This window comes from Gallinula chloropus, assembly GCF_964237585.1.
Source record: "Gallinula chloropus genome assembly, chromosome: 7".
In the NCBI taxonomy this organism is placed as follows: Eukaryota; Metazoa; Chordata; class Aves; order Gruiformes; family Rallidae; genus Gallinula; species Gallinula chloropus.
In genome coordinates, this window is record NC_140092.1 from 28,189,668 (window position 1) to 28,204,352 (window position 14,685).

Genomic DNA, 14,685 nt, shown 5'->3' on the forward strand with positions numbered 1-14,685 from the left:
AACTCCAATTATGTGTGGTATAGTTTACCCTGCCAGGGTGTTTTGTAACGTACACCTTCTAAGGGATGCATTGTTCTTCTTCATATCACTGCTAAATGAGACTTCTCCCCCCATACTCCCCAAGTGGGCTGCTGTAATCTTTATTGGCCACAGAATACATGTAAACGTACTCCTGATTTTCCTGTACCAGAGGATGAATACAGTTGCTCATGATGAGACAACCTCATATGACAGTACAATTTACTTGGGTTAGTTATACCATGTAGGAATGTCCCATGCTTTCAACTCAGTAGTGTATCTCCTTCAATTTGGAGCAGCAGTGGCTTTACAGCACTCTTATTAGATTGATTAGGAATCTGGATTTGATCATGGTCCTTCTCTTCGAGATAGTTTTATTCATTAAGGACTAGGACTTTTCATGAGGATTTTGATAACTTCATAATCATAGGAGTTTTCTTCCTATTTTATGTTAATTATGGTCAAGCTAGTCTATCTTGTACAACTCAGTAGAAAGAAGTTAGGATCACTGAGTGCTACAGGACCTCTGGTAGGTGTTACCTCTTCATGGTTTGGGTTGTTAGGGTAAAATAAAATGTTTGACCTTTACAGACTTGGCAAGCAACTTCAAGTGATAAAAATTACGTTTTTAAAGAGTTCATGGCATGCAAATTATCTGTATACTGTGTAGGTTTTGTAGAAGCCTTTGCTGCTGAGTAGATGTTCTTACAACCAGTGGTGAAGCAGACGATACCTACTTACTGATTTATTTTCATGAAGAAAAGCCTAGAAGGAAGAAAATAGACTCTTAAAGTGGTGTCCAGCTTATGCACTGAGAAGAGTGATGCAATGTGTGATGTGATTAATTTCTTGTGTGATCATTAAATCTACTGCTGATGGCAATAAGGATTTAGCGCTCTGTTAAATAGACCTGGAGGGCTTGTGCGTCATTGAAGTCAAGACCTCATGTAATATCTATCAATCTATTTATCTATCTATCATCAAAAGTATCAATCTAATTGTAATGAACTTTGCAAAGTTAGAAGGACACAGAAAAGGCTTCTCCTTTCTGAAAGCATTCACTATTACTACTGTGCAATAGCTGACCTTGATGCCTTCATTCCCTAACTTCTTCCTTGAGTTTTTAGTTGCTTGATGTAGCATGTGACCTTGAGAACCTTACGTACTTTCACTGGGTGATATCCTCCATGTGCTTCCACACCACATCCTGGATGGGTCTTCAGACATCCATATCTAAGCTGGTCTGTGAATCAGGAGGGTATGTTTTTGTGGTGGTGGTGAGGTTAGGCATACACCAGCACATACTGTGTGAAGTGACAACACCTTTTGTTATCTTCCTTCCTCCTGTCTTGGCTTCCAGGAAAACTTCCTTCCAGTCTTGAACCTCAGTAATTCCATGTCCCTCTCCTTTCATGTCCTTTCTGATGTAATCTGATGGATACCTCTATCCAATGGGAATTTCTGAAAAATTACAAAGGCTCCAGTTAGGATTTTACAAAGTAACAAGACTACATTTCCAAGCCTTGGAAACCAAAAGTATTAGAAAATGATTACTCTGTAAACAGGCATAGAAATAACTTTTTAAACAGCATTTTAAAAATGTATAGTTAATTACTGAAAGTTTATGGTTAAGAAAAAATAAAAAGAAAAAATAAATACAAAACAGCCCTGTTCATCCCTAAAAATTGAAGATACGAATTTTAAAAGAGCTTAAAATAATATAATTTTTTTTAGAATTACTACATTAACATACATGTTCCTACCAGTGATACATGAGCACTGTGTAGACTTCTGTTTGGCATGAACATGACTGAGCTCTTGATGCTGCCAGTAGCATTGTTATTATGCAAACACTAATCATTTGGCTTACATTTCCTGTTTATATATGTGTGTGTGTGTATATGCATAAAAGTGCATTGTAGGGTATTAGCCACAAAAGCACATAGCAGAAACATAATATACATCTTGGCTCCAAACATCCTGAAACAATCAGTGTGAATAAAAACTCGTGTAGGTAGTTTTGTAACAGCAAAGTTGGTTTTGTAGAGTCATCATAAATTTTTCAGCCAGGTACCTGACTGGTCAAACCCCTTGCCCTGAGATTTTCCTTTTTAGATGAAATATTTGTAGTAATTATTCTGTATCATACGTTGATGAGGATGTTTTAAAGCTGTGGTAGTTCAGTGTGTGGTATAAAGAAATAAATCAAAGCACTGCTGCCCTAAATGTAGATCTTGGGCATACCTGTTTCAGCTCTGAGCTAAAGCTGTTCTTTACTTAAGCACTTCCATTCTTGTCTTTATTACAACAAAAACAGTAAAACTCCCTCTAAAAAAAGAAACAAGTTTCTAGAGAATCTATAAATACAGTAGCTAATTTATTTGATTAAAAATAAATTCTTTCCTCTCTGAAAGATTGTAGCAAGAGAACAGAAAAGATTTTTCAAGTTTCATTCACCATTTCCCTGAAATCATATACAGATATTTTAAAGATTTATGAATATCTTTCCAGCTGTATCTTACACACTATATGCATGAACACAAACACACACGTAGTTCTTTCTTGATCCACTGAACATTCTTCAGTAAGAGGGTGACACAAGAAATCATATTCCTTCACAAATGACTACTTCTTCCAGTTGTTATTAAATGTAGTAGCTACATCTGGTCCCCTCTTCACAGAAAGGTAGAATAGCTGAGGTTGGAAGGAACCTCAGGAGGTCATATGGTCCAAATGCCTCTACTCAAGCAGGGCCACTAAGAGCCAGTTGCCTAGTAACATGACCTGGTGGCTTTTGAGTATCTCAAAGGATGGAGACTCTGCAACCTCAATGGGCAACCTCTGCCAGTGGTTGGCCATCCTTGCTCTAAAAAGTCCTTCCTGATGTTCAGATGGACTCTTCTGTGTTTCGGTCTGTGCCCTCTTTGAACAGAGCAGCTCTTCTCCTTTAAGGGGAAGTAGTTTTTAGTTTCTCTGATGAAACAAAAGTTTATGTAGTTCTAATTTAAAAAGTTACATACTGATAGTCCTTCAAAAGGTACGGTGGGATGGAAATCATGGGAGAGAGCAACTGTGTTCAGGTGGAAGGACAAGAGCAAATGCTCTAGTGGAAGCTGTGCCTGCTCATTGCAGCAGGATTGGGGTAGATGACCTTTAAAGATCCTTTCCAACCCAACCCATTCTGTGAAGTGGGGAGACAAATTATGTTAAGAAGCATGGAAACAGAGAGGGGGTAAATTTGGAGGAGGGGGTGGCTGTACACCACCCAGATCTTTGAGTCTCATCTAAAATTGCTAATGTTCAGTCTTGGAACAGTTTTTTAGGGCAAATTCCTTTGCAATCCTCTGAAATATTATAAAACGGGGATTATAACAGAAAAGAACAACCACACTGAAATTTAAAACCAAGAAAGCACACAACAACAAAGAGAGTAAAGCTTGCATTTCCAATTACAAATCTGGTAATTGTATTCTCACTGCATCTTATTTTGAGGACTTGCAGGAAATGTCTGATGAATTTATGAGGAGGAGAGCTGTAGACCAGAGAAGTATTAAAATGGGTTTATTGGTGAAATTTCAAAAGTAATTTCAGATGGAATTAATTACAAGGATGTAAATTATTGAAGTGCAAAATTCGGGTATCAAGTAAGCATGAACTTTTTGCTGACTGGCTTGATGAACAGGAGTCTGGTATGAAGAAATGGGAATGTGTCATTAATATAAATTTGATCTACCTTGGAAACACTAAAAATCCTTTAACCATCAAATTGTTGATAAATGGCATCACTGCAAAAGTGAAGACAAAGGTATTTATAAACATTTTTACCCAGGGTAACTATTTTGTATGATTTTCTAAATTACAGATACGGCCATTCATAAAGTTAATTTAATGATCATAAATTAAAGTTTATAGTCATAGGCTGAATAAATGCTATACTGGGAAGTGACCTAAAGCACCTGGCCACTCTTGTCTTCTCCTTTTCCACTGAACCAGCTTTCTCTAAGGAGATTAACAGGCTGGAAGTCTGAAATCACAGCTGTTCTTGCGTATGCTTTGCATTTTTAGTCTTCGTTTGTTCAAGTTCCAGACAAGTATGAGGTAATGTGTCTTAAATCAAAATTTATATTGCTTCCTAAGTTGCTAAAGTTAATCTTTCATTATTCCTTTGGCTTGAAGGTAAGAAAAAGAAGGGGAAAAGAAAAGGTGTATTTTTTTCATCTCAAAATAGTGCTTAAGACTCCAGCAAAAATGGCCATCTTCTTCCAGTCATCTTGCATATTTGCTGGGAGAAATTTTGGTAGTTAAAGAAGAATTTTAAAAATTGTATTAGTTTTAGGGAAGCTTGTCCTTTTCTTTTAAATACAGAGGCATCATGTTCAGTAAAGTTCAGGTTTTGCTGTTGATTTCTGCTCCAGGAGATTCACCTTAAAGCTGGTTCTGCTATTTTAAGTCAGAAACTTTTAAGTCAGTAGGTATTCTTTTTTTTTTCCAGCTGTGAAGTAGAAATGCAGTCACAGCAACAGAAGTTTCTAGGCTTGCCTGTCTCTTTCACCTGAACATTTGCTTCTTGCCTGTTCTAAAGTAGGGGTGAAAATTTGGCTGCAGGACGCTTTTCAGACTGATCTGATGCATTCTTATAGAAATGGCCTCCTGGATATCACAGAATCACAGGGGTTGGAAGGGACCTCGAGAGATCATAGGGTCCAACCCCCCTGCCAAAGCAGGGTCCCCAGCTCATATTGCACAGGTCGGCGTCCAGATGTTCTTGAATGTCTCCAGAGAAGGAGACTTCACACCCCCCTGGGTAGCCTGTCCCAGGGCTCCCTCACCCTCACTGTGTTCTTTCCCAGATTGGTGGGAAACTTCCTGTGCTCCAACTTGCAGCCATTGCCCCTTGTCCTGTCCCCACAGACCACTGAAAAGGGGCTGGCCATTTCCCCTGCATCCCATACTTCAGACATTTATAAACACTAATAAGGTCCCCCCCTTAGTCTTCTTTTCTCTAGGCTGAGCTGTCCCAGCTCACTCAGCCTTTCCTGACGTGGGAGATGCTCCAGGCATATATTTAAGTGTGCTGTGCAACCTCAGTGAGTAACAAAGGAATCCTTCCTCCGCTGCGTGTTTGAACAGCGAGTTATCCACGACTTCCCTTCAATAGTGGAAGGGATGGAATTCCTTGTGAAGGAATCTGCAGGGACATGCCACAACTGTGGGAACCGAGGTTGCCTCCAAGATAGGGTTACCAAAAAGAAGTGTCGTTCTTCATCACCTTTTGTGCCAGGCTGCTCTGAAAACACAGAAACAAAACAACCTGGGCTTGCAAGGTGGAGGGTCCAACCCTCCAGTCACCTAGGGGCAATTCCCAGTCTGCCTTGCCAGGCACCGAGGCTGATTTTTCTTTTTTGCCATAACCAATGAGATCCAACAACCTCCTAGAGACTCGTTGTAGCGTGAAGGATTGCAAGCTATTGGCAGCCTGAAAATTCAGCTGTAGATAAATTCAGTTCTTTGGCAAGCAAAGGCACCTTGCACTGGTTCAGAAGTGGGCCAGATGCATAATATCCATGGGATAATTTTATTTTTTTGAGGTACTCGCTAGTCTCTGCTTCCAGAAGGCCACACAAGAGAGAAAGTGATTTTTACACAGAATCATACAGAATCATAGGGGTTGGAAGGAACCTCAAGAGATCATCAGGTCCAACCCCTGATTTGGGCAGCCTGTGGGGTTGGGGTTTTGGTTTTTTTTTCAGAAATGGGTAATATTCCCATGCTTTTCACGTGCACTGTGAGTGAAAGAAGCTTCCAAGGATCTACACCCCAGTAGGAAATAAAGAGAAACTGAAGCCTCTGGGTGTGCCTCCTCAGTGTTTTCATTTGAATTGAGGTGGAAAAAAATACCAAGGTATGAGAATTTATCTGCTGGAATACTTAGCTCTTGAGTGGATCACTTTATTAGCATACTTTAAATTTTTATAAAGTACTCCTGGTGAACAGGAAAGTTTACCTTATTGATCATTTAAAGAAAGAATAGTTCTTATGCTGTAGAAGCTGAAACTGATACATGATATAGAAAGGCATCTTCTGCACCATTTTGCTGTGTGTGCACCCATGAATTTAGTAGGTCTGTATTACCAGAATTAATTATACATACAGTTCTTTGCTCTTCTGTTCATTCACTGTAATGGAGTCAGTGTTTTTCCATCACAGGCTGCAATTTTCCTTTTATCCACTTTCATAAGGTCAGTGGCCTCTCTAAATTTGACATCACTCAGTATAGATGTCCATATGTTTTCATAGAAATTTCTATGTGGGATTTGAAGTTGACTCTGTTCCTGACCTGTTGAAAGAATCTGTTTTACAACCTATCAAACAGAAATATTAGGTGAAGAGCAAGCAGATGGGTGATCTGCTGAGGGCAAGTGAGCTGGTCAAATTCATGTAGCAGCTGCTACTCTTACTTGATATGCTATGGTTAATAGGTGTAAAATAAAATTTAAATAATTAAGTCATTGTAGGTTTGAAGCTGCCACAAGCTTTCCATGCTTTCATGGATATAAAAAGAACTTTTCCTGGGTTTTTGCTCTGGCAGGCGGTATTGCTCAGTGAAATGAAGTCTTCATGAGGAAAGGCTGAGTGAGCTGGGACTGTTCAGCCTAGAGAAAAGAAGACTAAGGGGGGACCTTATTAATGTTTATAAATATCTGAAGTATGGGATGCAGGGGGAAACGGGCAGCCCCTTCTCAGTGCTCTGTGGGGACAGGACAAGGGGCAGTAGCTGCAAGTTGGAGCACAGGGAGTTCCGCACCAACATGTGGCTTTAGTTACTAGGAGCTTGGAGTTTAAGAGGCTGAGAGGAAGAAGGAGCTAGAAAGTTTTGCACTGGCACCCCAAAAAGGAGCAGGGGAACCAAGAAGCAGGAAGTGTGACGCAAAAACCTGAAAGATGCTAAAGGCTGGAGCATGTGTTACAGTGGAATATTTTAAAGCTGGGGAGAGGTGGAATTGGGAGGAAGAGCTTTCCTTGCAGTTCTGGGAGTTCAGAGCCTGCATGAGAAACTCCAACTGATGCTCAAGAATAAATGCTGGATGCAAGTTAAATGTGGAGTGCAGTGCTCATGGAGCAAGCGTGTTGTGGTAGTGATTCAGAAAGAAGGGGGTAGGCTTGTGAGCAATCTGAGTAATACAGTTTCTTCGTTGTAAAGCAAGAAAAGAAGGGGTGAGTTTAGCAGCTGCAGCTCCACAATGAACCACGAGTTGGTTAATGGCTGAGAAAATTATTTGAAAAACTGTTTTATATCAAGAAAGCTAAAACCCCACATTCATTCCTTTCCAAAAGCATTAATAATTTCTTCCCTCCCCTAAGCCTCTCTAAATTCACAAATTTTTTGATTGTAAATGCTATTTACTGTGGAAGCAAGTGTTGCTCTAGAGAGGGAGAGATGATTACAGGGGTGAGAGTTTAGATACAGGCTGCTGTCTAGCCTTGAAAAACACTTGCATGATGCTAGGTCTGTGTGAAACTCTTCTCCTGCACTCTTTTGTTTGTCTTTTGTTCTTTGTTTTATGACTACTAATTCCTAGACTGCTTCATCTGTGAAATAATACATAGACAGCACAAGTGCAAGGTGTGGTAAACAGAATACATATGCAGTGGTAAGGTTGGGTCATCTCAGGCAATGGCTTTCCATGGCTGCAGATTCAAGCATCACTCAGGCTTTCACATGCTTACCTTCCACATCCTTATGAGAGGGGAAATTTAGAGGTTTAGATGGCCCTGTGAATGTATGCTGATGTAAAGTAGCTACAAATACTTTAGTTAAGCAAATTTAAAATGTCATAGCTGTTAATTTAATGTTTTCTTGAATAAATAGATGATCTTTTGAGGTCCCTTCCAATCCAAAGCATTCAGGTCCAGCCTGCTCCAGCCTGGTCCCCCCACAGAGTCACAATTCCCCCAGCAAACCTGCTCCAGCATGGTTCAGTTGCTCCATGAGCTACAGGTTTCACTGCCAAGAGCTTGCTCCAACATGGTAACGACATAGTTAGACAAAATCCATGTATTCAGGTGCATCAAATATTGCAAACAAACAAGGAAGTATTCACATCATCGTGGTGGAAATGATGCTGGAAATACTTCTGTGGAGTATTGTGTATACTTCTGGTCACCAGCATGGTAAAGAGAGTTTGAATTGGAAGTGATGTAAACACATCAGGAGAGCTTCTGAAATGATCTGGGGAGTAAGTATGTATCTATTGTGACTGAATGTTTTTAGCTTTTTTTAGCTTTCCCAAAAAGATTCTTGAGTTGGGACGTGATCACTGTCTATAAATAATTCACAGTTGAGGAATAGACAACTGAGAGGGAGGAGAATTTATTTTGAACTAAGAACTGTACTGAAATAAGAGCAAATGGGTAAAAATTACCCTAGTTTGGTATTTTGTGAAGGCTGCAAACCAACAAATAGAGGGACTTCTAGGGGTACTTTCCTGAAAGGAGTCAGAAGGATTGAGATGCCTTCTTTAAAAGGGAGTGTCACAGATAACCAAACAATAAGCCAAAGAGGGGGTCTCATGAGTGATGTTGTGACCTGTTTAGGCTGGAGAGTTCATCTTCCTCAATAAGCAAAGGAGGTAGGAGTGACCAACTAATACATTTTAAGGATATTCCACTTGTAATCATGGTGGATAGCCAGATATTCACAGGGATAAAGGACTTGAGTTTTTAAAAATTAGTGTAAAGCGCTGTGATCTCCCATGCAGCAGAACTGCTTTGTGTTTGTACTAGCAGATGAATGTCTGTCTCCTGCAATCACTTTTCTTGTTTTGAGTTTAGAAAAAACGCTCAGGAGAGTGAAATCCTTTTGAACTAACCTGCAGAGGCATAGATGGAACCCTCAGACCCCATCATGTGACCTCGTGCTTGGTTGCTCCTACCCCCCTCCAGTGAGAAATCCTGTCCTTGAAGTATAATTGGTCTGGCTGCTTGGACACGGTGCTCCTGGGGCAGTTGTGGGGGGTGTAATGCCTGGTATGATACTGCTGAACATGAATAACTATAAAGCAGGAACAAATATTCAGATTGGAGTTTGCAATTGGACGTAAGTATGTGTACAAGATCGATATCACACAGTAAAAGATGCTTGATAAAGCATATCAAATATTGTAAAGCATCCTTAGATGCTGTAGCTCCTTACAGCTGTGATACTGCTTCCTAAGAGATACCACTTCATAAAATGCTGCTATATACTTGCCTTGGCAGCCTGTCGAAGCAGTGTCATAATTTCCCTTGTAGGAGCAATTAGGACTTCTCTACACCCCTTAAGGTCCAGATAATTTGTAGAGCCTGAAAAGGTTTTTCCAGTCTCAGGCTCAGTAGTTCCAAACCAAAAGGTGATAATCCTGCAAGGTGCCTTCAGCAAAACAGCTTGAGAGAATGAATTTTGCAGCACCTTGGCTGGAAAGGTTTAAATAGTTAAAACCTCAAAATAAAGATACAACTACCTAAAGCTAGGAAGAAAACATCTTTTTGTACCTCCTAATCCCCTTTTAAATAAGAGGGTGGGAAAACAGTCTCCAGATGAAAAAAAGAAGAGATAAAATGTGCATATAGATCTGTCTGTTATAGACAGAGGGAGTGAGGCATCTGCTAGTATCTCAGATATAAATAGAGTGGTAAAAGGTAATGGCAAACCTCCCGTTGCCTTAAAAGCAGCCAGGATTTCAGCCTTTTTCTTTTTCATTTTTTTTTTCAGCACAGTTTTAGGTTGTTGAAGGTTGTGCCTCTGATAGGGTTCAAATCTAGACTTAGGCTGAGGCCGTTTTGTCAGGTTTTACAGAAACAATAATGGCCCACAGTCAAGTTTGAGGACCACAGCCCTTTATTACTTAAGAGATTCTGTAAGATAACAGATCTTAACCTATAAAATTGTTTAGTGCCATTTTGTGGCTGCCTTGCCAAATCCAGGGTCCTAAGAAAAAGGGAACATGGGTCAGTCAGTCCATCCCCACCTATTTCAGGAGTGATGATGATGATGATCAGCTGTTAGAGTGGCCAGTACCTGAGCTTTCTATGTAGTGTGTATGTAGTGTGATGTAGGTACAGCTGAAGCCTGAAGTCTGTGTTTAGGGTGCAGGAGATGAGAGCATGTGCTTGGGGTTCCTGCACACTTTTAAAAAAAATAAATTAAAAATCCACACACAAAAATTGCCACCAAAAATCATCACTGTGAGGGTGATGGAGCCCTGGGACGGGCAGTCTGAGAGAGGTTGTGAAGACTCCTTTTCTGGAGATGTTCGAACGCCATCTGGGCATGATCTTGTGCAGTCTGCTCTAGGTGATTCTGCTTTAGCAGGGTGTTGGACTGGATGGTCTCCAGAGGACCCTTCCAACACCTAATGCTCTGTGGTTGTGTAGAACTTGCTGAGTATTCACAGGCAGCATGGCGGACCATTTCTTCTCCAATTTCAGAGTTTGGACTAGTTGGGCAGCTGAGATGGTTGTGTGCTCTTCCTCCCCCTTTCAGCTCCTCTGTGTGGGTTCTGACACTAGGTGCAGTGATGGGTTTGAGGGGTTTTGAGTTGTGTGGGGGTTTTATTTCTTAGGTTGCTACTTTAAAAATATGTTGAGGAGAAAAAAATAGTTTGCAAAATGGCAACTCAATACGAAAATAATGAGTGCTGGTGGCCTGCGTGGTCTTTGCTCATCTGCACCACATGCAGTGATTCCTAATTCAGCCTTAATTACACAATCACACACAACTTTTTCCATTAGACCTCTGCCGTGTTCATTGAACAGATTGGATAACGTTCAATTAATGAGCAGCTATTCAATAACTTGTATTCTTCTCATTGCTAAATGTATGGTCCTGTGCCTTCACTGCTGATTACTATTCATCCCTTGCTCAGAAGACATAATTACTCATTTCTTACAGAGCTTTTCTGTGGTGCTCATCACTATAATATCCAAGTGCTTCACAAACATTGTTTAATTTACCCTTGCAATACAAGATAAGATGAGTGGTTATTACCCCTGTTTTACATTCGAGGAGATTAAGCTCAAGACATACCCACTGATTTGGGGTTCATGATTTATGATGTTTAGGGCCTGAGGTGGCAGAAGTACTTGGCATTTTATAGCACTTATTATGTCCAAAGTGGAATTCCCAGTGATTTTACTTGAAGCTGTGATTGCCTAAACCACTGCAAATCAGACTCTGGATTTCAAGTGGGATATTCAGGAAACAGGGAGAATAATTAGTGATTTTTCTTGCTTATTACTATGAAGTAAGTCCATGGCAAAGGAGATGGAGTCCAGTTCTCCAGGGCACTTCCTGAAGGATTGACTTTCCCCCTCCCTCTCTTTCTTCTTTAAATAGCTACAGTCCTTTACGTACTTTGCAGTAGCATGGGAATGTGGACTTCTAAGAACAAGAGTCCTTTTGACTTCGTGGTCTTCATTCATCCTAAATCACGATCCACATTGCCTGCAGGATAAGCTAGAGGTGTGGTAGGACAGCATTGATGGTGTAGAAGACAAACGTAATGTAGTTAGAGACTTCTGTTAATCGGTTGTGAGATTCAGAATTAAGGTTCCAAGGGGTCAGGAAGCCTGAGACTTCTTACCTGCTCAGCAACAGCAACCACAGCAATGTTCCTTGGTGGTGTTAGTGTGCAGGAAACGTTGATGGTAGTGGTGTTTCCTAGGAAGGCTACTTACAGCTAAATAGCAGTAACGTGCCTCAGAGCCTTGGGAGCTGTGCCTAAACCATTTGACTGAAGTGAATGTGGGAAGAGTTTAATGTAGCTTCTCTAGTACATACTGATGTTGCACAGGAGGGAGCTTATGGTTCCTCAGATTCATCCTTACCTTTGTTCCCACAGTACATCCCAACTTGTTTAATATTTCACTTTGAACCTCCCCACTGTGTAAGGTTTCTGTGCAGGTTACCAAAACCTGTTGTTATGATGATAATTTACCATCTTGTCTGAATATGCAGATGTTTTGCAGTTTAATTTTTCTTTTTAGAAAATATGCTTTTTTTCCTGCTGTTTTGTTTCAAGCTTCCTTGTGTAAAACTTCATCTAATACTGGGTATTGCATTTCTTTGGTATGGAAGATGTGCCTTAATCACTTTGTGCCTTTAGGACTATCAAAGGCTGTGCTAATATCCATAGGTTTATGAAAAGAACACCAACTTTGTCCAGATGAGAGAGCATTATCATGAAACCATAGAATTGCTGAGGTTGGAAGAGACCTTTGGAGATGGTCTATTCCATCCCTTCTGCTCAGAGCAGGTCGCTTAGTCTTGTATCCAGGTGGGTTTGGAGTATCTTGGAGGGATATTTGGTGGGCAGAGGCTCCACAGCCACTCAGGGTGACCTGTTTGACCGTTCTCACCAGGGGTGGAGGAAAGGTAAAAGCATTCTTGCTCTTCCTGAAGAGTGACAATATTCCTTCAATGGCTGCATCCTTCTGCTCAATTGCCATCACTTTTCAACAATAATCAAGGGTGATCCCTGTGACACGAGTCAGCTCCCTGAGCACTTGTGGGTGCAGCCCGTGATGTCCCATTGGTTATATGCTCCCTAGGTGGATTCTTTTCCTCCCAGGGTAAGGCTTTCTTGGTCCAGACTTGCCCTCCACTGTTGCTTTTCAGAGCAAAAGGATCTGCTTTGGATTTAACTTATTCTCATCTAGAAAATGTCCCTGACATTTTCTTTTTTTGCTTTATCAAGTTGTTCTGCTCTACATTGCTGGGCTTTGCGGTCTGCTAGTTGAAAAGCAAATAGCTCAGACCAAAGGAAGCTAGTGCAGGAGGAAAACAGCCAAGGCTTACCCTCCCAGAGCCTGGTTAACTGCTAGAGGAGCTCAGGCTTCTGCCTGGACCTAACAAAGATCTCCTGCTGACTCATGCTGCTAGTTAATACGTGGTTGCAAATGGGAAAGGCAGACTTGAAAGCTCTGTCAAGTCTGAATGATGCTCTGCCTCTCATGATTGACTCCTGTGCTTCCTAACAGATTATTTTTTTCTGATTTGTTAAATAATATTTCTTTAAAAAGGTCCATCTACAGATTTTCTTCTGCTGGTACACTAGATGACCAGTAATAAGAGCAAAAAGCTGTAATGGAATTACCATTTTTGGCAGTTGGGTTTTATGTTTATTGAAACTACTCAATGACTCTCTCCTGGAAAAGAATATCTGAGGAAATTCAAAAGGACTAAATAAATGCCTCAGAAAATAAATGTGGAAAGGTTATATTTTAGAAATTTATTCCAGAGATTTAGAACGTAGGCTGACTTTCAAGTCACAGGGTGAGAAAAATACCAAAATGGAAATAGCCTCTGCAATAGAAAGACAGATGCGTTATTTTAAAACACAATGTGACGCCCAGGAAAAACAGTACAACATTTGTTGAGAAGAAAATTGGGTTTCTTTTGAAACTTTTGCTCCTGTTCTTGCAGGATATGACAGAAAGCATTGCTGTTTGTGTTGTTACTGACCATTCAGATAAATGGAATACTCTGGATTCTTGTAATTTAACGTTTTGCACCTTTTCCAGCAAAGGTATCATTCCTACCCGTGTCAGTGCACTTCCATTGGATTTCTACATCTTGTGTCATTTGCCTTTAATTTTTTCATGATTCTTGCTGAAATCCATATCCAGAACAGAGGAGTTTTCTCCAATCACTTCCTGCTCGTGACATACTTGCCTTCATCTGTGAGACCCCAGCTGGAGTCCTGTGTCCAGATCTGGGGTCCCCAATACAAGAAAGAGGTGAAACTGTTGGAGAGGGTTCAGAGGAGGCCGCAACGATGATCAGAGGGCTGGTGGACCTCCCCTGTGGAGAGAGGCTGAGGGAGCTGGGCTTGTTCAGCCTGGAGAAGAGAAGGCTGTGGGGGGACCTCATTGCAGCCTTCCAGTCCCTGAAGGGAGCAGAGAAACAGGAGGGGAATCAACTTTTTAAAAGGATAGACAATGTCAGGACAAAGGGGAATGGATTAAAGCTAAAGGAAGGAAGGTTTAAATTAGATATTAGGGGTAAGTATTTTACAGAGAGAGTGGTGAGGTGCTAGAACAGGCTGCCCAGAGAGGTGGTGGATGCCCTGTCCCTGGAGCTGTTCAAGGCCAGGTTGGATGGGGCCCTGGGCAACCTTGTGTAGCTCCAGGCCTGGAGGTTGGTGTCCCTGCCTGTGTCAGGGAGTTTGGGACTGTATGATCCTTGGGGTCCCTTCCAACCCAGAGCATTCTGTGGTCCCAGGCATGAGAACTAGAGCCCAATTCTCATTTTTTCCCACCTATTTATTTTCCTTTATCTAGAAATCAGTTTAATTTGCACTCTGATAGGGAAAAGGACTGGACTTGACGTTCCTTACTGAACTCTTACAAAGCTCCCTCCCCTGTACCAAATAACTGATGCCGCTCGCGTATGGGAAGCAGACATATGGCAAACGGTTCTTGCAGCGTCAGAGCAGCGATGCTTATTGCAGAGCAGGGTGATGGATGATATTAAAAAAGGTAATGTTACTTTCTTAGGGAGGAGAGACTGCATGATCCTGTGTGTGGGAACAGATCAGAGCAACCGAGCTGTAACTTTTTCCTAACAGGAGCAATTTAAACTGCAGTTGGAAGGTTTGCAAACCCCTTGCACACTCTGCACAAGTGCTC

At 41.1% G+C, this 14,685-nt stretch overlaps 1 protein-coding gene across 2 annotated transcripts in view; it reads left to right on the forward strand.

Moving 5' to 3' along the window:
• The window catches only part of NR3C2 (nuclear receptor subfamily 3 group C member 2), a gene marked incomplete at its 5' end in the record, with an annotated part of 218,285 nt that overhangs the window by 121,206 nt on the left and 82,394 nt on the right, over nucleotides 1–14,685 (forward strand). The window lies entirely within an intron of this gene.